Raw genomic sequence first — 26,065 nt, forward strand, 5'->3', positions numbered from 1 at the left:
CAGGGCCTAGGCTATGTGCTCATGCAGCAAGGATAGGTCATTTCTTATGCCTCAAGGTAGCTAAAAGCACACGAAGGCAATTATACAACTCACGACCTGGAGTTGGGAGTAGTGGTCTTCACAATAAAGATATGGTGACATTATCTCTATGGAACTAAGTGCATCCTCTTCACCGACCATAAAAGCCTACACCACATCTTCTATCAGAAAGAGTTGAACATGAGGTAACGGGGATGGGTAGAGCTACTTAGTGGTTATGAGTGTGAAATATGATACCATCCCGACAAGGCCAATGTGGTAGCAAATACCCTCAGCCGGAAAGAGTATTCAAGTCATAGAGTGAAGGCACTAACAATGACCATCCATTCTCATTTGTATGCTCAAATTAGAGAGGCTCAACTGGAAGCCTTAAAAAAGAGAACAGGTCGGATGAAGCCTTGAGGGGAATGGAAAAGAACTTAGAGATCAGGGGAAACGTAGTCTATTATTTCATGAACCAGATCTGGACCCCAAAGTTCGGTGGTTACAGAGAAGTTCTCATGAGCGAAGCCCATAAGACTCGATACTTCGTTCACCGAGGTTTGGATAAGATGTATCTGGATCTCAAAAAGTTATATTGGTAGCCAAACATGAAAGCAGAGATCGCTACTTTCGTGGGCAAGTGCCTGACTTGCGCCAAGGTGAAAGTAGAATATCAAAATCCCTCAGGTCTATTTCAACAGCTAAAAATACCTGAGTGGAAATGGGAAAGAATTACTATGGATTTTATCACTAAATTACTCAAATATTGGAGTGGGTATGATACCATATGGGTAATTGTCGACCAATTGACCAAATCTGCCCACTTCCTGCCAATCAAAGAAACATTCAAGATGGAAAGACTTACATGAATCTACATCCAAGAGATAGTTCATTTACATGGTGTTCCTGTGTCCATTATTTCCAATCGGGATATCAGATTCACCTCGAGATTTTGGCAGTCACTACAGAAAGCTCTTGGAACTCAGTTGGATATGAGCACAACTTACCATCCACAAACAGATGGGCAAAGTGAGAGAACCATTCATACATTGGAAGACATGTTGAGAGCATGTGTCATAGACATTGTCAAGTCATGGGACACCCATTTGCCCTTGGTCAAATTCTCCTATAACAATAGTTATCATACCAGTATCAAGGTTGCGCCGTTTGAAGCCGTGTATGGCCGTAAGTGCAGATCCCCTCTGTGCTGGGCTAAGGTGGGAGACACGCAGCGAGCCAAGAGGCAAGTCCCCGATAACACTCTCACAGGCCCAAAAATCATCCGTGAAACTACAAAAAAGATTGTACAAATCCCGGAACAACTAAAAGCTTCAAAAGATAGACAAAAGAGCTATGCTGATAAGAGATGAAAACCTTTGGAGTTCCAGGTTGGTGACCATGTTCTATTAAAGGTCTTACCCTGGAAAGGCAAGATACACTTTGGAAAGCGTGAAAAGCTGAATTTGAGATACATAGAACCATTCGAGATCCTCGCTAGGACCAGTCCCGTAGCATACAAACTTCGTATACCCCAGGAACATGTTGGATAAGGTGTCTAAGTCCATAACTATTTCTGGTATGTACTTGACCCGACCCGGCATGGTCCATTTTGGTTGCATGGCACCATGCAATTGGATAGACTAAATGAGAGAAATAACACTTGGAGATTATTAATATATTATAAGTTCTAATATATTAATAATATTATTTGATTAGTTTGATCAAGAATTAATTTAGAATTAATTAAGTGATCAAAAGATAACTAATTAAATATATGGGTTGATTATGTAAATCATCCATATCTTGTATAGTGGGCTAAAAGGCTCCATGGACTATCAAGTTGGGTTCCACCCATAGCATGCTCCATGGATGCTCCATGGGAGTTACAAACCCATGGGTCATGGAAATGAAGAGTCATGACACATTAGGGTTTAACCCTAGGTGTGTCAACACTATATAAGTAACATGATCTCCTCCCAAAATCGGTTACACTAAGAAATAAGAGGGCTTGGCCGATTTTGAAGAAGTGTGTATACTCTCATAAGTTTTTCCAAGAGCATTTGGTGTTGTGTGAAGCATTTGAGGCATCACACTTGGGGTGCTAGGCTCACAAGGTTTCAAGGAACACAAACAACAACAAGGTAAGTTATTCTATCTATACTTTATGTTAAAATTGTTCCCCATGTATGCTAGATAGGAATATAACCTTGGAATTCAACTTTGCATGACAATTAGACAAACATAGATCCAAGGTTATTAGGGTTGCATGTACACTTAGGAAGTGTTAGAATGCTCAAAACCCATCAGTGGTATCAGAGCCTAGGCTTGTTTGCTCTTATTTGTGCTTAAAAGTTGAAAACAGAATCGGAAATTTTGCTGTCTGCGAATGGACTCGTCGAGTCTATAGGGGGGACTCGTCGAGTCCATGAGTATCTTCAACCAACTCGGCGAGTCAGTTTATGCACTCGGCGAGTAGGGTCGAATGAGTGCAGAATTTCGATTTAGTTGCTGGAAAATGAATTAGAAACATTACCCTAAACTGTTTTGGTAATTGAAAACTTGTTTTTGGTGGTGTAATGTCTTTGCTAATTCATTTACAACAACTAGTTATCAAAATTACAAAGTTTTATGTAATTTTTGATTGTGTTCATATTCATGTTCTTGTTCTTATGATGTTTTAGATGATCATAGGAATTATTTGTAACCTATTTGGTAGTTTAATTCTTGATCATAATGTGTTTTAATGGAGTCCATAACTTATCCTTAAGTTATGGAAAACCAAGAGTCACACTTGAGTTAAAAACCATTAAGAAAACACAAGAGTTAGAAAAATGAAGAGTCTTCATTTTATTACTCTATTAAACTCATAAGTTACAAGAAATGAAAAGTTTTGAAAGTTACAAAACTTGCCCTCAAGTTTTGGAACAAGTAAAGTTAAGTTAAAACTTTAAGTTCCAACCCCTAGAATTTTAAAAGTTAAAATTCAACCCTTATACTTATATTATGATAATTTAATAATTATATATATATGTATAAGAATAAAGTCGTCTTACCGCTAGTATGCCTCATTCACGAAGCCGGTCTATAAGGTGGGTATAAGGTTGTTGCCTATAAAATGGTGACTTAATGGGTGAATATTCTCACCCACCGCTTGCTTGACTAGTGGAGGGTCGTTAGCCGAATGGGTAAGACAAGGACTTATAAATTCTCATTCAAAGTATGATGAATATAATAAAGTAACTAAATGTTTATTAAATTCCCAATCTTAGTTACTTTAGGAAAAATGTGAATAAGGTGCTAATCCATGAAATTACACTTTACACTTTGTCTAAGTCGTTGGTGGAGCGTGTGTGGTTAACCGGCACACTAACTTGGACTTAACAAGGTATGTAAAGGGTGACTTAAGGTTTATTATAGTATCGGTGGAGCGTGTGTGGTTTACCGGCACATCGATTGAGTGATAAACTTTAAAGGTACCAAGTGATTTGCATGGTTACTTCACACCTCGTTTTGTGATCCTCGGCATCCCAGTCACAAAACTTGGAGGGCACTCCCGAGATTGAAACATGCCTTTGAAAAGTTCATTGGATCTCAAAGAATCTAGGAATTTCTAAAACCAATAAAAACTAAATATCTAATATTTCGGTTTTCGTGGTGGAAATTGGTGAATCGTCATTCACCTACCTTTCAAATATGGTATAGCTTAGATTACGGCATACCTCTTCTAGGTTATATTATATTGTGATTGGATCCTAGCCTTAATATTACATTTGGGTGTTTTATTAAGGACTCTCTTAAATCTAAACTAAATTCGTTCTTCTCTTTTAGATGTCTTCAAATAATGTTTCTGGCTCGAATCCTAATGGCTCCTTTACTCTTATGAGTTTGTGTGGGAAAGTCACCTTTGATGGATCCAACTTCAATAAATGGATCAGAAACATCAGGATGATTACCCGCTACGAGGACAAAGAATATGTCCTTGACAAGGAGCTTAAGGAAATTGAAGAGTCCACTGCAACTCCCCAGGAGATCGCTGACTTTCATACTCATGAAAGAGATGCAACCAAGGTGGCTTGCATCATGTTGGCCACCATGACAGCTGAACTCCAAAAGTCTTATGAAGACTTCTACCCTTATGAAATGCACCAAGATTTGATGGAAAGATACCATCAAAGTGCACGACAAGAGAGGTACGAAGTCATCTGCTCCATGATAACAACCATGATGAAGGACGGAGAGTCCGTCACGAGCCACATGCAGAATATGCAAAGGTATGTGGATCGTTTGCTGAAGTTCAATGTGAACTTCCCTGAGGAGCTTGCAATAGATATCATTTTGCACTCCTTACCATCGTGCTATGATCAATTCCGCATGACATATCACATGAACAAGGAAGAGGTCACCCTCAGCAAACTTCAGGGACTTCTCAAGACCGCAGAAACAGGTCTTAAGGGGAAGTCGGTTGCTATCACTCCTACTCCAGATTCAACTCCGGTCTTGGCAATCGGGAAAAGTCGAGGGAGGAAGAGAAAGAGATCATCGAAGGGTACCAAGGCTCGGACCCTTGATGGCTCTTCTTCAAGTGGAACCAAGAAAGGTTTCATTACTCCTTCTTCTGACCCAAAAGAGGCTGAATGCTTCTATTGCCATGAAAAAGCTCATTGGAAGCGGAACTGCCCAAAGTACCAGCAGGATGTGAAGGATGGGAAAGTCAAACCCAACCATGCAGGTATTTACACTATCATTTCTAATAACTCACCCCATTCGAAATCTTGGGTCCTTGATACCGGTTGCGGTATTCATATTTGTTGTGATTTGCAGGGACTAGGAAGAAGTGAGAATGTGGAGCAAGGAAGAATAAACTTAATTATGGGGAATAGGAAAGTTACACCTGTCATCAAGATTGGAGTTTATACTTTATCGCTAAGTAGTGGGTTAAATTTAGATTTGAATAAATGTTGTTATTCGCCAGAAATGGCAAGGAATATTATTTCCTTTCATGCATTGTACAAACAAGGTTTCACCTTTTCGTTTGATAATGAAGTTGGTTCGATTAATGCTTTCTTTAATAATGTACTTTATTTTAAAGCATTACCTTGTGATGGTGTGTATGAAGCTGTATCTATTGTAGATAACTTAGGAAATAATGTTTTGTGTATTGATTCTATTAATAATAATAACTTGGATAAAGCATCATTATGGCATTGTCGTCTTGGACATATAAGCAAGAAACGCATAGGCCAACTCCAAAAAGATGGAGTCTTGGAGTCGTTTGACCTAAAGTCAAATGATAGTTGCGAATCATGCTTACTTGGAAAAATGACAAAGTCACCCTTCACAGGCTCGTGTGAAAGGGGTGAAGGTTTGTTGGACCTTATACACACGGATGTGTGTGGACCATTCAAACATGCCACAAGAGATGCTAATCGTTACTATTTGACTTTTACTGATGATTACAGTAGATATGGATATGTCTACTTAATCAAGCATAAGTCAGAGACTTTCGAGAAGTTTAAGGAATTTAAACAGGAAGTCGAGAATCAGTTGGGCAGGAACATTAAGATGCTTCGATCCGATCGAGGTGGTGAGTATCTTAGTTCAGAGTTCCTCGACTATCTAAAGGAATGTGGGATTGTCTCACAATTGACACCTCCCAGGACACCGCAGTTGAATGGTGTGGCTGAGAGGCGTAATCAAACCTTGTTGGACATGGTTCGTTCCATGATGAGTCGAGCTTCGCTACCAATCTCATTATGGGGGTATGCCATAGAGACTGCCGCCCATATCCTTAATCTAGTCCCTACAAAGAAAGTTGCCAAAACTCCTCACGAGATGTGGACTGGTAAAGTACCTAAACTAGACCACATCAAGATTTGGGGATGCAAGGATTTCGTGAGACGTGAGACTCATGATAAGCTCGAACCCCGAAGCGAGAGGTGTATTTTCATCGGCTACCCACAACAATCCTTTGGTTACCTATTCTACAGACCTAGTGACAATGTGGTCTTTGTAGCAAGAAGAGGAGTCTTTCGAGAAAGAGAGTTTATAAGCCAAGGAGACAGTGGGAGGCAAATTGATCTTGAAGAAATTCAAGAGTCAAGTGGTGAAGGAACTTCAAACTCTAGCCCTCAACTTGAGGAGGAAACTTTTGTTGAGCCAATTGACGAATCTGTACCTCTGAGGCGTTCCACGAGAGTTAGGAGTGCACCTGAGCATTACTATGGATTCCATATTACTGCAGAAGGTGAGACACTTATTAGTGATGAGACACTAGTAAGTCAAGATGACCCTAACAGCTACGAGGAAGCCATGGCAGGCCCCGAGTCTGCTAAATGGAAAGAGGCTATGGATAGCGAGATACAATCCATGTATGACAATCAAGTTTGGAACTTGGTTGAGAATGTACCAGGTCGAAAGACTGTAGGGTGCAAATGGGTCTTCAAAAAGAAGACCGACATGGATGGTAAAGTACACACTTATAAGGCTAGACTGGTTGCAAAGGGCTTCTCTCAAATTCCTGGAGTGGACTATGATGAGACCTTCTCTCCGGTAGCCAAGATTAAGTCTATTCGGGTTCTGTTAGCCATAGCCGCATTTCATGACTATGAAATTTGGCAAATGGATGTCAAAACCGCTTTCCTTAATGGAAAGTTGGCTGAAGATGTTTACATGAGTCAGCCAGAGGGTTTTGTCAGTAACGAGTACCCTAATAGAGTGTGTAAGCTTGAGAAATCCATTTATGGATTAAAGCAAGCACCTCGCAGATGGAATCTTTGCTTTGATGAAAAAGTCAAGGAATTTGGCTTTTCTAGGAGTGAAGATGAATCTTGTGTATATGTCAAGGCTAGTGGGAGTATAGTTAGCTTTTTGGTATTGTATGTGGATGACATACTACTCATAGGAAACGACATTCCAACCCTGCAGGAAGTAAAGTCCTGGCTTGGAAAGTGTTTCGCTATGAAGGACCTTGGTGAAGCTGCCTATATTTTAGGGATAAGAATCTTGAGAGATCGGAGTAAAAGACTAATTGGACTTAGTCAAAGTACCTACTTGGAGAAGGTTCTGAAGAGATTCAGAATGCAAGACTCCAAGAAAGGAGAGTTGCCCATCCAGAGTAGCGCCAAGTTGAGTAAGACACAAAGCCCTAGCACTGAGGCTGAGATAGCAGAAATGAGTCGAGTACCTTATGCTTCGGCTGTAGGTTCGATCATGTATGCTATGACGTGTACTCGACCTGATGTAGCCTTTGCCTTAAGCATGGTTAGCAGGTTTCAGGGGAACCCTGGCAAGGCACACTGGACTGCGGTAAAGAATATTCTCAAGTACCTACGAAGGACTAAGGACTGGGTCCTTACCCTCGGTGGGAGTGATGACTTGAGAGTAGTAGGGTATAGTGATGCTAGCTTCCAGACTGATAGGGATAACTTCCGCTCTCAGTCGGGCTGGGTCTTTACCTTAAATGGAGGAGCAATTTCTTGGAAGAGTTCCAAGCAAGAGACAGTGGCAGATTCTACTTGTGAATCAGAGTATATTGCAGCTAGCGAAGCGGCAAAGGAGGCGTTATGGCTGAGGAACTTCATTGGAGACCTTGGAGTTGTACCAGCTATTAAAGAGCCAATGGAAATTTTCTGTGATAGTGAAAGTGCTGTTGCCTTAGCCAAGGAACCAAGGGATCACGGGAGATCCAGACACATCGACAGAAAATACCATTTCATCAGACATCGGATCGAAGAAGGACTCCTCGTGGCAAAGAGGGTATCATCAGATGAGAATCCGACAGATCCCCTCACGAAGGGACTGACTCGGGTTAAGCATCTCCAGCATGCTCGGAGCATAGGGCTGAAGGATGATATTAGATTTAGTAGTTAGATAATCTCGAAATTTGTAAAGTGTAATTGACATTTGATGATGAATAAAAGTGTTTTATTTATGATTAAAGTGTTACTATCTCTTGTCGATCGTTTACTATATTTCTTTTGCATGTTTTGACTTCCAGAATAATTTTGTTTGGTATAACATATTATTCAAACCTCCACAGTCGGTCATATGTCGGAAGTAGGTATGAATCAAGACTGTCATGTTTGGTTGTAGAGGTCTGGGACAAGGCTACAACAATCATGAGTGCTCATAAGTTCTGAGAATTGGACTCAACCCACGCTCACTGGAATCACTTCATGGAATTCTATCTCAAGTGATCGTGAGACGGTAATATCATATAAATCTTTAAACCTAGAGATATGATTTGTTACTTACAAGTTGGTTATGCATTGATTGTACGAAAAACGCATTGGTAACTCGATGTTATAAAATCGCGCTCTTATGTGTAATTCAATGAGTAGTAGAACAAACATATGAGTCGAAGTTTATCTGTTCCTTCTTGGATTAGAAGCTGATATCTGGGCCCCTCGATGATTTTGTTTTGACCTATGTACCGGGCCCGGTCAGAACTAAATTGATGTGTTCAATGAAGTTCTTTGTCAAACAAATCGGAAATCGGGAAACAAATTGTTGGACAATAAGTAAGACATTGTTCCATGTATTTGTCTGACTGATATCTAGAACAGAGGATTATATGATCACTTATCTTAAATGGCGTACCATCATCTTCTCAGTTTCGAGAAACCTTGAAGAGAGCTACGATTGCCGATCGGTTCCTGAAGTCATACTTGCAGTAATAGTTATTAGACTTATCCAAGTGGGAGACTGTTGGATAAGGTGTCTAAGTCCATAACTATTTCTGGTATGTACTTGACCCGACCCGGCATGGTCCATTTGGGTTGCATGGCACCATGCAATTGGATAGACTAAATGAGAGAAATAACACTTGGAGATTATTAATATATTATAAGTTCTAATATATTAATAATATTATTTGATTAGTTTGATCAAGAATTAATTTAGAATTAATTAAGTGATCAAAAGATAACTAATTAAATATATGGGTTGATTATGTAAATCATCCATATCTTGTATAGTGGGCTAAAAGGCTCCATGGACTATCAAGTTGGGTTCCACCCATAGCATGCTCCATGGGTGCTCCATGGGAGTTACAAACCCATGGGTCATGGAAATGAAGAGTCATGACACATTAGGGTTTAACCCTAGGTGTATCAACACTATATAAGTAACATGATCTCCTCCCAAAATCGGTTACACTAAGAAATAAGAGGGCTTGGCCGATTTTGAAGAAGTGTGTATACTCTCATAAGTTTTTCCAAGAGCATTTGGTGTTGTGTGAAGCATTTGAGGCATCACACTTGGGGTGCTAGGCTCACAAGGTTTCAAGGAACACAAACAATAACAAGGTAAGTTATTCTATCTATACTTTATGTTAAAATTGTTCCCCATGTATGCTAGATAGGAATATAACCTTGGAATTCAACTTTGCATGACAATTAGACAAACATAGATCCAAGGTTATTAGGGTTGCATGTACACTTAGGAAGTGTTAGAATGCTCAAAACCCATCAGAACCTAGCAATATTCATCCCGTCTTCCACGTCTCGAACCTTAAAAAGTGTTTATCTGACGAAACCCTTGTGATCCCTCTTGATGAGATTGAGATCAATGAGAACCTTAACTTCGTGGAAGAACCAGTCGAAATCATGGATCGAGAAATCAAACGAACCAAACAAAGTCGCATACCGATAGTGAAGGTCCGCTGGAATGCCAAGCGGGGACCTGAATTCACTTGGAAGCATGAAGATCAAATGAAATAGGAACATCCTCATCTTTTTCAGAGTCCATGATTTGTATTCTATGTTTGAATTTCGGGACAAAATTCCCTCTAACGGGGGGATGATGTGACAACCCGAACCTTTCTCCGTTACCAATAGCTGATTTTTGTTAATAAAAGTTGAATTTTATTTTGTTTCCGTCAATTTTCTTGGTTAAGAAAGTCATCTAGTTTTATATAATTAAATTTTATATACGAGTCAGAACCAAAATCACGCGAGAGACCCAAATTTTCTTGAAAAACCAAAAGTTTTCGGCCTAAGTGAGTTTATGACCGTAAACCTGTTTACGGCTGTAAACCCGTTTGCGGTTAGTGCTAGGTGGACTCCACCACCGACCATACTCCCAACCTATATATACGGGACCCTTTCCTTCATTTGAACCTTCTTGGCCGAAAACTCTCTCATTCTCTCTCTCTCTCTCTCTCTCTCTTGACCGTAAACCCCAAAACACATTCATTTCTTCTGAAAATCATCAAGAAATCACCTTTAGAGGTTGTTTTGGAGCATCTAAAATGCAATTTCACTGGATTCAATATCATTGCTCTTGAGTTTACAGGCGTACACCTTTTAAATCTGCAAATCTTCATTGACCGCAAACAGTTTACGGACGTAAACTCTTCTAGAGGCTGTTCACAGCCGTAAACCCTTCAAGGGACAGTTCACGGCCGTAACATCCCTTCACGGCCGTAAACCCCATTCACAACCACAAACTCCCTTCACACCATGAATCTTGGCCGCAAACCCACTTTCCACCTCGATCGGGTCTCGGTAACATTCCTTAACCAAAAGCAAGTGTTTTCCAACACTTTATCTATCGAAATATCTAATTTAGATACATATATTTATTGAATTATTATTAGGATTCCGTTAAGTGTCACATACAACAACTCGAGGGTCTTTATTTCCAGTTCGTTGATTCGACACTTGCACACAACTAACTGTGAGTTCATAACCTAACGCTTTTATGGTTTTTTAAACGTTTTCAGGGGGGTGGGGGGAATACAAGCCAAACACAAATGATTTTGTGAACTAAAACAAAAAGGATTACAAAGAGTTTAAAACTATGCAATTGATACAGTTAAAACGATTTCACATTAAATATTTAGATATTTATCCCTCTTGTAATATGAGGAGCATAAGGGACACTTTCAACTTGAAAACATAATTGCATAGTTTTCAGAACAATACACAAACCAAGTACATAACATTTCAGCCAAACTATAATGGGTATAGTTTGGGGAGTTCATTATACAGGTTTTACCAATTCAGACTATATACATGGGCAAATATAAAAACTATGATAGCTTTAGTTTATGATATTCATTACTACATTCGGATAACAAGAGTATATCACCAAATAATTATTTAAGTGTAATTATTAATACTCTATCTAGTATACATACAATTTCCAATTATGAGAAAACAATACAGAACTACACGTGAACTAGTTAATACAGGATTGTGAGACAACTCTTCATTTGTACCCTTCGGGGTACTGGTAAATTTCTTAACATCTAGTGTAACCAGAGTCTCCTGGAGGGAGAGCGTGAGATTTGTGAATAGATCTATTTGGAACTGACTATCCCACACCTGAACTGCTTGCTACAGTTAGGCAGGCATGCCTGGGGTGACAAATATCATACCATACGACGCCTGAAGAACATCGCTGAGGTCATCAGTCATATCAAGCATGGTTATATGAACTCACAATAGTATAAACTAACTTTTGTTTATGGGATTTCATTATTCATTAGTTTTATTTTAATTAATAGAACTACTATATACAGTACACTGGAGGATTCCAGGGATACAATACACGATTTTATTTTAAATAATAAAACCACTATACATACTGGTGGTAGCTAGGGTTTTCAAACAGAACATACTATACATACTGGTGGTAGCTAGGGTTTTCAAACAGAACATACTATACATACTGGTGGTAGCCAGGGTTTTCAAATAGAACATACTATACAAACTGTTGGTAGCCAGGGTTTTCAATCAGAACATACTATATGTCACACCCCAAAACCAAGAACGGCGGAAACGTTCTGGGGCGGAGGACGTCATGTAAAGTATCACAATAATGCAAAGTAGTAAACAAGCAACAACATCATCCATTGCATTAATAGTATAATTTTAAGTAAAAATGTGTTCTTTCATAGAATAAAACAACATAATGAATAATCAAAATAAAAGACGAGTCTTGACTGCTCCGTCTTCTCAAAACCTGGCCATCGTACCTGTCTATTGGTGATATGAGAATACACATTATTTTGAAAGCGAGTATCAACATAAAGCTGGGGAATTCATAAGTATTTTAGTGTCTTTGATTTGTAAAAACTTGTAATGAAAGACTTGTAATTGTTTTGAGGAAAAGTTTGTATAAGTATGAAAACCCTAGAAAATCCCATATTTCGTACAAGTATAAAAAGTAGTCTTCTACCAGGACCCGACTGCTTTGTAAGTATGCATCATTGTAAAAATGACAGTTTTTCCCTTGTATAACTATTATTATAAAAATATAGTCTACCTCTTCGTTTATGTGAATGTGTCACAAAATAAAGGTAATAAGGAAAATAATATATTTATATCAAAATATATCCTACCTCATCGTTTATGTGAATGTGTAACAAAGTAAAGGTAATAAGGAAAATTGTATGATCCTTATGAATGTATCCATTTGTATAGGATAAATACGGCTTGGTAACTCACCGAACAGTACGATCGAGAACATCCGTAGATGAACACACCTTCTATTGCGAGCAACCAAGTGTAGGATGGTCAGTCCATGAGTATGTAGAAGTATAACTTCATGTAGTATGTAGTAGTATCTCTCCATATAGTATGTAATAAAATTTGATAAAGAGTTTAGTATGTAAAGATGTTTTGAGAAATCATTTTGAAGTAGTATGCTGAGTAAAACAGCCAAAAGTGTAGTAAATCCATAGTTTGATAGTTATAAATCAAGTGTGATTGATATAATAACTATCATGATTCAACTTGTATTCCCCCCCATAAAACCTGTAGTGAGTGGGTCGTATGGAAGTGTCGGACAAGTGCTAGGTGTCAAGTGAAGACTTGAACACACACAATGATCCTAATAACTTATAAAAACATATATATATATATATATATATGTATGTATACAATTAGTGATTATAAAACTAATTAGACAAGTATAAACACCCTAAAGCATGGAAAACACTTTGGTCTAAGTGTTAGGAGGCCATTGGGTTGCAACAAAGGAATGTACGACATTACTATTGAGTTTATGGCCCAAGGACCACATTCAATGGAGTTTACGGTCCAGGGGAGTTTACGGTCTAGGGGAGTTTACTCCTGGCTATAAACTCTCTAAAGGGTCATATTTAGAGGCTTAAAGGTATGGAGTCTCAAGTGGTTAAGTGTTCCAAGGTTAAACAAGAGGCTATATGAGTTTAAGGTCCAAGAATTGACCTTAACATGAGTGTACGGCCTGGGGACCATTTCTCCATGCATTTACGGACGTAAACTCATGGTATGATGCACCAAATCGACGTTTAATGTCCCTAGTTCATTTGTGGAGGGTTCTAATCCAAGTTCTAAGCATAAGGAAGGAAATTAGGGCAACTTTGCACCATAAAAGGGAGTTTACGGCCTTAGGAGATCCTTGGCCGTAAACTCTTATCCAACCCTCAAATCTTGATGTTTCTAAGACCTAATCATGTTTAATCTAGTACATAACAAGTTAGAATAAGAGTACTTACGATATAAGGGATCGAAATGGTCGGTTTTGGCGAAGAACACTAGTGTGTGTTCTTGGTTAAACTTGATGATCTATGAAAACATGATTTTTATGGATGAAACCATGTAAGGATACTAGATTAAGAGATGTATCAACAAGTCAAGGAAAAATACTTACTAGTTTTGAAGATCTAAGGTGAAGGTCGGGATGATAGTTGAGAGGATTTGAAGTAAAATCAGCCAAGGAAGGAAAGGAATGAAAAAAATGGCCAAAACTTGATCATATAGGGTGAGTTTATGGCCCACATGGAGTTTACGGCCATAAAATCCGGTGTGGTGGCTGTGAACTCATAGTCATGGTGTTTTAGGCATGATCTATGTACTATAGCTTCAACGGATAAACCCCGACACTTATCCCTTTAGTGTACAAGGCTCAGAATGCTCAAACAGACTCCAATTATGCTAAATGATAGCAGGAATGAGTTTGACTTTCAATGAAGTGTTTGACTGAACAAGATAGAAAATTTTGGGTTGTTACACTACATATACTGGTGGTAGCCAGGGTTTCCAAACAAAATATACTATACATACAAGTGTTAGTCAAGGTTTTTGAACAAAATACAGTAACGAACATACATGTTAGAAAATATTGTATTTTCTTGGGAAACATGCATAAATTTTACAGAATTCAATAACTGGTTTTCAGTACAAAACATTCTTATGAACTCACCAGCTTTATACTGATACTCTTTCAAAATCGCTTGTATTCTCAGGAAATCAGTGGATAGGTACTCTCGCCGGCTTTTCAGAAGACGGAGCATACATAGTCTCGTCTTTATATTTTCTACTTTTGATGTATACAAACAAAAAATCAAACAGATCCAAATATTCATATCTTAATGTAATGGTTGTGTTTACTTTGATTACTATGATTCAATTGTTTTGATACTACACATGATGTCCTTCACCCCCGAACGTTTCCGCCATTTCGGTTTGGGGGTGTGATAGATTAGTATGAAAGCTATTGTTTATAGTGAACTAAGTATACCAAACCTTACATGGTATACAACTATAAACACTAAGGGCCGAAGAGCTCTGAACTAAAAGTATGCTTTTAAAATATAAGTATTTTATAAGAAGTATGCAAGTATACATACGTACCAGAAAAAATGTCATAAGTAGAACAAAACAAAAGTATTTGGATGTTGGACACTGTGGTTAAACATGGATAGTTATGTAATCATGTCTGGGGTCAATATAGCCTGATCAACTATATTTATTTGAGACATGACCAACATGTGTTTGGGAGTGACTGTTGTGTTGCAGCAGGCCTAAAACTTACCAAGTTATATACAACAAGATATCTATAGAACAAAGCATATGAGTTAAAATACTATATGAGTTTTTTAGCTAGAGCCGAATATAGTATAATGATTCATTCCAAGTGTTGCTACTCATTTCTTCCTAGCGATAGTTTACTTGTATTGGTAACATTTCCTTGTTTATCCACCCCCGAACATTTCCGCCGTTTCAGTTTGGGAGTGTGACATGGATGGTGCCCATCTGAAGGGAATATACAAAGTCACCATATTGCATGCAATTGCCATGGACGGAAACAATCAGATATTGCCTATTGGGTATGGAATTTGCCCAAAAGAGACAACGGATTCTTGGACATGGTTCCTTGAAAAACTAAATGAATGCATTGGTGATTTGGAAGGTCTGACATTGTTAACGGATAAGGCTACATCAATTGCTGTTAGTATTCAAAATGTTTTCCCAAATGCTCTACATGGCTTGTGTGGTTTTCATCTAATAGGAAACATAGTGCACACCTTTGGATTTTTTTTTTGAAAACAACAATTTTATTTTAGAAGCTTGTAAGAGCTTACAAGACCATTGAGTTTGAACAGTATTGGGGGAGACTTTATACTCTTAGACCAGATGTAGCGGTGTACCTTAGTCAAATTCCATGTGATATATGGACTAGATCCCATTTCCCTACCATGATGTACGATTATTTGACCCAAACAGCATAGAGTCCTAGAATGTTGTATCAAAAGATGCTAGGAAGTTGCCTATATTACCACTTCTTGAGTTCTTCTGCGTGCTTATGCAAAAATGGTTTTAGCAACGTCGGCTGGCTGGGGGTATGACTAAAATTTTGTCAAATTGAACGATAATGTCATATATAAAGATATATCATTGTTTTAACAGAAAAAGTACAACAATAGTTACGAAGTGGGACGAAGCTATGGTTAAAAAAATAAAGATGGGATAACTGGATGGTCGGTATCTGGTGTTGATAATGCAACATATCAAGTCCATGGCTTCAAAAGTGGTGGCATAGTTGACGTGGGGAAAATGGCTTGTTCTTGCAATTATTGGCAACTAACTGGTTTGCCTTGTGGTTATGTGATAATGGTTTTAACGCACTTGATGAATGAAAACTGTGGGCATATGACTATATATGCTTATAAAATTGAAATGTATCGAAGAAAGTACGAGGAGGCCGTCTACCCCTTACCAGACCATGGTGATTGGGAGGTGCCTAATGACCTTATGGTTTTTAACCCTAGAGTAATGGAGATACGTCAAGTGGGTAGACCGAAAAACATCAACCGTATCCCCTTACAAGGTGAGGAATCGAAAATAAGATGTAGTAGATGCCATAGTACAACACATAATGCAAGGAAGTGTAAGGAAATTTTCCCAAAGAAGCAAAATAAAGTAGAAAACATAGTGGGACAAAAGTGAGAGAAGACGAAGGGACACAAGTGATAGAAAACCAATGGAAGCAGGAGGCAGAAATCCAAAGCACGCATGCCACAGAAAACCTAGGGATGCAAGCAATAGAAAACCAAGGGATGCAAGACTCACAAAACCAATGGACGAAATACGAAGATGGAACATACTTTCCATGGTTCGATTTGAATGAATGATGTTTATTTTAAAATGTGTTTATTATGAAGTTTGTATATGAAAAAAAAACTAGTATTCCAAGAAGCTTTTGCATTACTATTTCATCAACTCCGCAACAGAGTACTGTTAGTTCCGCAGTACTGTTTCCTCTACTTTGTATCAAATAGTGTTCGTTCCGCAGTAGTAATATTTTATTATATAAAAATTATGGTTTCATCAGTAAGGATTTTACTATAAAATCACTTTAGAATGCGTATGATTTCATCTAATTTTCACCCTTTCTTCAATTCATTTTTTTGAAAAATTACCCCTCATACTTTCACTCACAATGGGTTCTAGACCGTGGAGCGCTAAGTAGATCCTATGTCTACCACATGCATCTATTACTATGTATGAGAGCATCGGTGTGAATGATCCAAGTTTTGGACCTGTTTAACTTATACCTACAATGCTGATCCTTAAACCGCTGCTGTAAACTATCGTAACATCATTTTTTGTCGCAGTAAAATGGTATGAAGTAAAAACAGAAATTTTGTTATTCAACGATCTTTATAACAAAATTGATGATGCACGACTGAATGAAGATGAGTAAGTGATCTTGGAGGCGGCGAAAGAGGAATACAAATCCACTAGCGATGGGTAGGAATTCGAGTATGAATCCCCTTGGAATATTGTAAAAGATCTCCCGTACTTTTAATGTTTATGTAGTAAGTTATTTTGATGTACTTGGTTTTTATTAGGTTTTTAGATGTATTTGGTTATTTTAAAGTTATTTATATGTATTGCTTTGTATAAGGTTATTTTCATGTAATTGGTTTTTATTACGTTGTTTTCATTGTCTGTGTAATACATGGAAACAGAAAACACTACAAACAGTACAAATACAAATATGTTGAGTTGTTTTCTACTTTTTTACAAGGAATAGAAACTACAAACACTACAAATACATTGAAACCTAAAACATAAACCTTACAAATAATAAGATAAACAGTAGCAACCATTATACATAAAACATTACCATCTACATGAAATATTGGTTTTTTAACCATATTCGAACTCACTTCCATCACGCTCCATCATGTAACTCGTAAAAGTTATTCTTTGTCTGCATGAAAAATGGCCTATTTTTAACATAATTATACCATCGACTAAACCATATGATTTTTTCCTTTAATTCCATCCACTTACTAACAATATCTTCGTTAAGCTGGTGTTATCCTTCTCCCATCCCATGGTTGAACAAATATGTTATGCAGGTCCATTCATTACCTATAAGGCAAGGGGGGGGGGGATCTATTGGTGTTACACCCTCATAAATGTTCATCCAACATCGTGTTAGGACCATCACCTCTGTTGTCGTCCATTGACATGGAGCATCGGCCGATGTCGTTGCATTTGAAGAAGTTGGTACATTAGTGGCCATTCAAAATAAAGGTGTGAATTTATTGAAGAATAAATGATTACTTAAATAAGAAAAACGATTGTTGAAAAACTCTGCAAAATGAAGAACAACTCTGTGGAAATCATGAACCCTTACTCATAGCATTTGCTTTGGGAACCATAAACTGTGACGAGTCATGGGTATGGTTCATGAAGAGGCTGAAAGAGAGTTTAGGTGACAATATGGAAGTTGGTTTCCTAAGTCATATGTCCGACTCCATAGACTTTGCAGTCTAGAGAGTCTACCCTGATTCATATCATGGCTATTGTTGTAAAAATATAGCTGAGAACATACGAGATTCCATCGAATACAGTTGTGGAGCAGTTGTTCTGGAAGACATGCACAATGTATAATGTGTATGATTTTTATGCGAGTTTGAACAACTTACAAAATGAGGTGAATGGGAATGATCTTTACTAGCTTGACAATATTGCCATTTCAAAATTAGTACGGGCTTTTTCCCCTAAAGTAAGTTTCAATGTGAAATTCATTGACATCCCCGACGTCGTCAATTGGATAAGAACAAACAAGCGTGAGTTACCAATAACAACAATCATTCAAATGCTCCATGACTCCATGCAAGGAGTGTATGTTCAACGTGCTGCATTCAGAGGTAATAATGAAATGTTATTATACATTATCACACCATAATTTTTATTTTATGATTCAGTTAATTTCACAAGGGAATTTCATGGTCTTTTGAACCCTTATGCACTTAAGTTGCTTAAAAAACAATTATCAACTCCGATAGTTGTAGGGTTAGGCATATTGTTGGCAACATATATGAAGTGAGTAAGTATTTAACCACCGAATCTGTGCAGTTAGAACATGGGATTTGTACTTGTGGGAAATGGAAAAAATGCGATATACCTTGTGATCACGCTATAACATCACTACAAAGGCTTGAAATTGAAGAAATCCAGCGTATGGTAAATATAAAGTTAACTACTGCGGTGTATCGAAATGCTTATCAAACTGAGACGATGAATCCTATTCCAGTCCTTATGCATTAGGAAATACCAGTTGAAACTGTTGTCGTCTAACCTCCACAACAATTTACTTGAATTGTAATGTATGGATCACAACTAATATTAGTTTGTATTTAGTTCTATGTCAACCTTAGTTTGGGTCCGTTGCTATTGTTATCTTTTAATAAATAAAGTGTACATTCTTATTAATAATATTTACCTTTTAATAAAGAATTTAAACCTTAGTTTTGGTCCGTTCCCGACAGACGGCTCTGCGGAGTGACAGACAGCTCTGCGGAAATAGCTCTCTACAAACTTAAAGGGTGTATAAATTGTCATAGATGATCATTGATTTTTTTGTAAAGAGTTACAATTTATTTCGAATTTTAATATGAGTTCATCTTCAAATTTCTATATTTGCTCGTGCAAGGAAGTGGATTGTTACGATTGTGATCCGATAGACCTTTTTCTTGCACAGTCACCAAACATGAGAGGGCCATATATGTATGATGATACTTTGCAAAAATTGCAATGGACTGAAGAACATCAAAAAATAGATAAATAGTCATCTCGGGCTCTCACTGAACGTCGTGACATCACTGCGGCAAAGTGCAAAGAGGCTTAGGAAAGGGTTAAAATTAACAAGAATAAAATCAAAGAGCATGAAGAATGGATAAAAAAAATACTAAGAAGACTATCAAATGAATAAAAAATGGCTTGTTAAGAAGGATGCAGAAAGGATAGATCTTGGGCGGAAAAAGGATCGTTTTGAAGATAAACTAAGAATCAGGGACGACTATATAACAATAGAGAAATATAAGTATCCATTGCAGTTCGCTTAAGTTAATTACTGTTGTTGTAGGTTTATTTTGTGTTTTTAGTTTGTTATATGTATTATCTTCAGGTTTAAGTTATTTTATTAAAATTAACTCTACTAGTAATGATTCACTAATATAATCATAAAATAACCGATTAGTCTTAAAATGGTAATAAAACTACACAATCAACCTGTAGTTGTCCAAATAATTTTGCCATCCTATTACGGTAATTAAATCTCATATCTTGTGCAGACCGGTGTGTCTCCGCTTCCACCCGTGATGCAAGCATTTCCATGAATATGCACACATACACTCCACAATCTCCTCTACCTCCATATTCCTACTTCTGGACGTTTTCACCTTCAACAAATTCCACCGAATTAGGGTTCTATTTATCGGGAAAATGCTTCCAATATGAAATTTTGTCTAGTTCACTTAAAATATTATCACCCAAGGTTTTGAAACAACCGTTTTCCCCATAATCTTTGAAATAACCACACCATTTAGTTGAATCGTATATGGTCACTTTCCATGTTATGAAATTCTACTCCGCCAAAAACCAATGAATTTGCAGGACGTTGATGTGAATTAAAGCCTGCATAAATTTTTTTAATTTATAACTTTATAATTTTAACTACATATCGATTTTAAAATCGTATATGGTCACTTTCCATATATAAATTTTTACTATATATAAATTTATAAGGAATATATAACTATACCACTAAGACGTATAATATACATAAATGTTGCTCGACAGTTAATTGTGTTTTTATTCTCCATGCCCTCATTCTTGGAAATTCATTTACGGTGTGATGGGCATACCTCAAAGCTTATGAAAATGTCTCTAAAGTCCATACCTACTATAACTTTAACATATTATGACCTGTCGATGATTATAAAAACTTTAAAATGTATAATACTAATTGCACGTAAAACTAACCTTAAACGAGAGGTGAAAACCGGTCACTGTATACTTCAACGTCTTCACGGGACCCATATTGGCTTGATCTTGTAAATATCTGTAGATTTTCCCAAACCAGAGTCGTAATTGTGTTTCACTATACCTCCATAAAAACGTAACCCACACAAACCTATCGTACTCATTATAATTAATATGAATCATCTTGTAGTTATAAATCAATAGTAAGTTTACTATGTATTCCATCTATAAATATTATCAGCAAGGTCAAACACTACCGACAGAATGCCTGTATTTGTATCGCGTCCTATGAGACCTCTCAACAATAACAACATATTAATAAGCATTACCGCATTATCATCGCTACAAGTCTCGAATACTGGCCCTTTTATGTAGTCTTCTATATCTTTTAGACGTAAAGCTTCATCTTTTAAATTTGGAAACAACCGACTCCGTAATGCAGATTTCATTTTGTGTGTTGTATTGATTAAATCAACATAAGGTCCAAATCTCAAACTGCTAATCAAAACAAAGTCACAAAGTCAGTCCCTGCTAACTTTTTGACGAACATGGTCCTTGTGGTTTTCAGAACTTGCATGAATGATCCTTTTTGCTGATGGTTTTACTGTTTATCCGTTAGTGTAAGAGTATTTTGGTATTTTTCAACTAGCAAGGACCGAGTTTATGATTATGCGTAAATCATACGGACCATTTATGTAATTTTTTATATTTTATGTTTATGAGTTTGTGGCTTTTTCACCCTTTTACTTTTTAAAATATCACTTTGAACTTTGAAAAATGTTACTTTTATTCCTCTATTTTCTAAATTTTCGTGTTTAACCATGTATTATATATAATTTTATTTTTATTAATAACTTTCATTTGTTAACCGAAAATAACTATTTTTTACGTGTTTATTTTTATATATTAGTTAGTATAATTAAAGGTGGTCAACGTTTTGACTTTAATGTAGAACTTTCTTTTGTTATTTTTTTTAAATTACATGGCTTTTTATAAAATTTTCGGTTTAAGTTTTAGTCTGTCTACGTTTCGATGTAATTTTTTTGTTTAATTTTATATGCGTTTCTTACGTATGAGACGTGTCACATATAATAACTTTCGTTTTTTTAATTTTAAAAAAAGTATTATATTCGAGTTTGTCTACATTTCGATATATTTTTTGTACATTTTTGTGCTAAATTTTATATACATTTTGTCACACCCCGAACCGAAGAGTACGACGGAAACGTCTAGGGGTTGATGTGACTTCATCTTGTAATATCATCACAATGAATATAATTGAAACAAAACATACATCATCATCACACGAGAAATAATACAACAATACCGAGTTTACATCATTGTAAATGTTTACAAGAGTTACATCCCAAAATATCAATGTTTATAATACCAAGAAAAAGTAACAAATTTCCACATGACCTTGATGTCCACCTGCTTAACGGTTTCCTGAAAATACAAATTATTTTGAAAACGGCCAACACATATAATGTTGGTGAGTTCATAAGTGTATTTGTATGAAAAGTTTGTATCACTTTGTAAACACCAGAAAATCCGATATTTTCTATAAATGAAGTAAATTGTTTGAACACTTTGTATCAAATCTTGTGTTAATGCATGTGTGTTTTGAAAATGTATAAGGAGAGTATTCCAGAAAATCTCATGTTTTCCGTGTATGTAAAAAGGTGTTGTATAGTAAAAGTGTTTCCTAGAAAATCCGATATTTTCTGCTTGCAAAAGTGTTGTAGTATTAATACCCAAAGAATGTAAGTTGGTGTTTGTATAAAATTTTAATTATAGAATTGTTTATGTATTCCGTAAATTTACAGTGGAGTTAATTTGTTTGTGAGTCGTTATAACCATACTTGATAATGACTTATTCACCTATCATGGCGTTTTTCAGACGCCGACTTGTTTAAGGTAAGATTTGTCACCCTAGACTGGCCTAGTCTAACTGTAGCGAACAACTCAGGTGTGGGGTGTCAAACCTTTATAGATCTATACACAAACTACATGCTAAAGGTTGTACACTAGGTAGGTACAAATGAATGAACGTGTCTCACAAGAACCTACTATATTTATGCGAATATTTTATCACATTGTTTAATGTAGTAATTAATGCTTTCGAGTATGTTTTAAGGTTACAAGGCCCAATGAGTATATAAATGGATCATAGAGGCCCAATAAACATGTATGTGTATATTCCATCCTCAACAAGCATGTATATGGGCTACAAAGGCCCAATAAACATGTTGTTGGATTAGGTGTCTAAGCCCATAACTATTATTGGTATCTACTTGACCTGAGAGTAGCATGGTCCATTTGGGTTGCATGACACCGGAACAATCTGAAGGATGGATAATTGAGAATAGGTTATTTACGGTTTATTAATATATTATAAGTTCTAATATATTAATATGAAATCATATTATTTAATTAGTATTGATCAAGAATTAATTTGGAATTAATTTTGTGATCAAAAGAGGCTAATTAAATATAAGGGGGTGATTTGGTAAATCATTCATTCTTATAAAGTGGGCTTATGATCCATAGTTCTTCATGTTGGACTAAATTGTGACAACCCAAAATTTCTATCTTGTACAACCATTAATTCAATCAAAGTCAGACTTATTTTTGCTATTTTTTCGCATTGTTTAGGGTCTGTTTGAGTGTTCTAAGCCTAGTACATTCAAGGTTTATGTTTAGGGATGAGTTAACTTATGTTCTTCATATTGCATTCGAACCAAATACTCCTTCAAGAGGAGTGTACGGCCGCACACATTAGTGTACGGTCGTACACTCAACGTGGCCGTGAACTCATGCCATGTATAAGCCAATCCTTCTTTTTCCTTCACTTTTCACACATCCAAGTCAAGAAAGTCAATTCTCTCTCATCTATCATCAAGCTTTTCACCTTGATCTTCAAAAATGTAAGTATTCCTTCCATTGATTAGCTGATACATTGCTTTATCTAGTGAAGATCCATGATTTCATCCATGAAATTATCTCTTTTGGTTAGATCTTCAAGTATTCTTCACTTTCACCAAGAACACCCACTTGTTCTTGGGCCGTGAACTCCATAGGAACCCTTAAAAGTGTGAGTATCTCTTCTACCTTCTAGTTAAGCTTGAGAAACACTTGATTCCTAGCCTTGAATCATCATCTAATGTAAGAACTCCATGGGTGTACGGCCGTACACTCCTCATATGGTCGTAAACCCTTGTTTATTGCATGTTTTGGCCTAAAACTCACTTTATGTCCCAACATAGGATCATGAACACTTAATGGATGCTTGATAGGACCATAAACAACCTTTTTGCATGTTTTTTCTATGAGTGTACGACCGTACACTCCATGACTATACACTCAATGGCTGTATACCATTTTGGCTATGCACATCTTGGCCGTACACACCTTAGTGAGGCCGTAAACCCCTTTGATGCAATCATATGTGATCATAACACTTCAATCTAAGTGTTTCCTAGTCCATAAGGTAATTTCCTTGCATGATTAGTTGTATATACACTAATTATATACGTATATGTGTCATTATATGCTTAATAGGATCCGTTTGTGCTCGAGGCTTCACTTGACACTCAACATCCTTTATCGATCTTTCATTCGAATAACTCACTGCAGGTGAGTTCATACCCCTAGTTTACCTTTTAAATGATTTTAAATGCTTTTATAAGGGGGGGGGGGGGATTCAAGTTGAAACATTATAGTTATTATATCAATCACATGTGATTAATAACTATAAAACAGATGGATTTCTTATACCTCAAAACTGTGCTATCAAACTGTAATGCCCCAATTCTCAGATATTGATTAAATAAATGGTTCTTTGGTTTTAAGTCCTACTCGACGAGTTGGTTGCCCTACTCATAGAGTAGCAACGGGGTGGGATCGCGTGTTTAGTGACCTACTCGCCGAGTCTATAAGGGGACTCGACGAGTTGGATCTGGCAGATGAAATCTTAAATTTCGGGGTATTTCACCCAATTTAAAGGATCATTGGCCTTCCCCAGCCTCCCTTTCACTACTTCTTGTCCCTCTAAAGCCCTAATCGTGTGTGTGTGCTCATTTTGTGCATTCTTAAGCTTGGAGGAGGATTTTCTTATAGAAAAGAGCTTGGGGATCAAGCATTCAAAAGCAAGGAGCTTGAAGGACCTGAAATCTATTGTATTTAGCATCATCTGGAAGGTATAAATTGTTACCCAAACCTCATTTATTCAAGAACCCCTCTTTGGTCAAATTCTAGGGTTTTCATAGTATGATTGGAAGCTATTCTTCTTTGCAGTATCAGATCTGAAGTTGTAACTTCAGAAGTGAGCTCCTTTGGGCTTCTTAGTGCATAAAGTTTCTAGCTTGTGCAACAATGAGACTCTCCTAAGGTGTAAAGCTCCATTGGGGGCATAGATTGGTCATTTAGGGCCTTTAGAACCTTTCATGTGCGTAAAGTTTGCAACTTTACGTGATATTCATGCCTTAGAAGCTTGGATCTGTAATCTGGAGCCTTGCCATGACTTAAAAAGAGTCTGCATGGAAGAAGGTCTGTAAGGACTCGGCGAGTTGAATGAACAACTCGACGAGCCCGTTGAAGTTTGCCTTCAACTCAACGAGTTGTTAGAAGACTCGGAGAGTCGGCTGGGGCTTCTCCCAATTCTTAGACACGTATGAACTCGGCAAGTTAAAGGAGAACTCGATGAGCAAATCAAGGATTTCACAACTCCTTGAGTTCAAGAAGGACTCGACGAGTAGGTGAACTGCACTCGACGACTCGAGTCAACATGGACTGTTGACTTTGACCATGGACTTCGATTTTGACCATTAGTTGACCAGTTGACTTCTGAGGGTATTCTGGTAATTTGGAGATTTATGAAAGAGGATTTTATGGTATCTATAGGTAGTGAAGTTCGTGTTGGTGATCCGGGAGTTGATCTTTCTAGTTCATACGACAGTTGCGAGGAGAGTTATCCTCACTATACTAAGGGGTCTAAGGCACATAGGCCGGCCCATTTGATATGTTATTGTAGTAGTGTTAAATGTTGAGTATGAGTTAGTGTTACATGCTTGTGGTTATGCAGTTAGGTAGATCTGTAGGACTACTTGTGATGTTATATGATTATCGCATGCTTAGTAGTTATGTTATATGTTATGTGGGTTGGGTTGAGGTTGTACTGCTCCATGCGGTAGCCAACAAACCCTAGAGTATTCCAGATATGAGATGAGGGCCCGGTAGGCATTCCAAACTCATATTGAGGACTCGGGAGCATTCCAAATATGAGCTGAGGGCCCGGTAGGCATTCCAGACTCGTACTGAGGGCTCAATGGCATTCCAGATACGAGCTGAGGGCCCGGTAGGCATTCCAGGATCGTACTGAGGGCCTAGGGGGTAGTCCAACTTGTAAAGCTGTGGAACATTACATGCTGTTTCAAATTGTTATGATATGTCATTATTGATATGGTTATGTGGACTGTATGTGTATCGAT

The sequence above is a fragment of the Lactuca saligna genome, chromosome 4 (genome assembly GCF_052625555.1).
Source record: "Lactuca saligna cultivar CGN05327 chromosome 4, ASM5262555v1, whole genome shotgun sequence".
NCBI classification, from domain to species: Eukaryota; Viridiplantae; Streptophyta; class Magnoliopsida; order Asterales; family Asteraceae; genus Lactuca; species Lactuca saligna.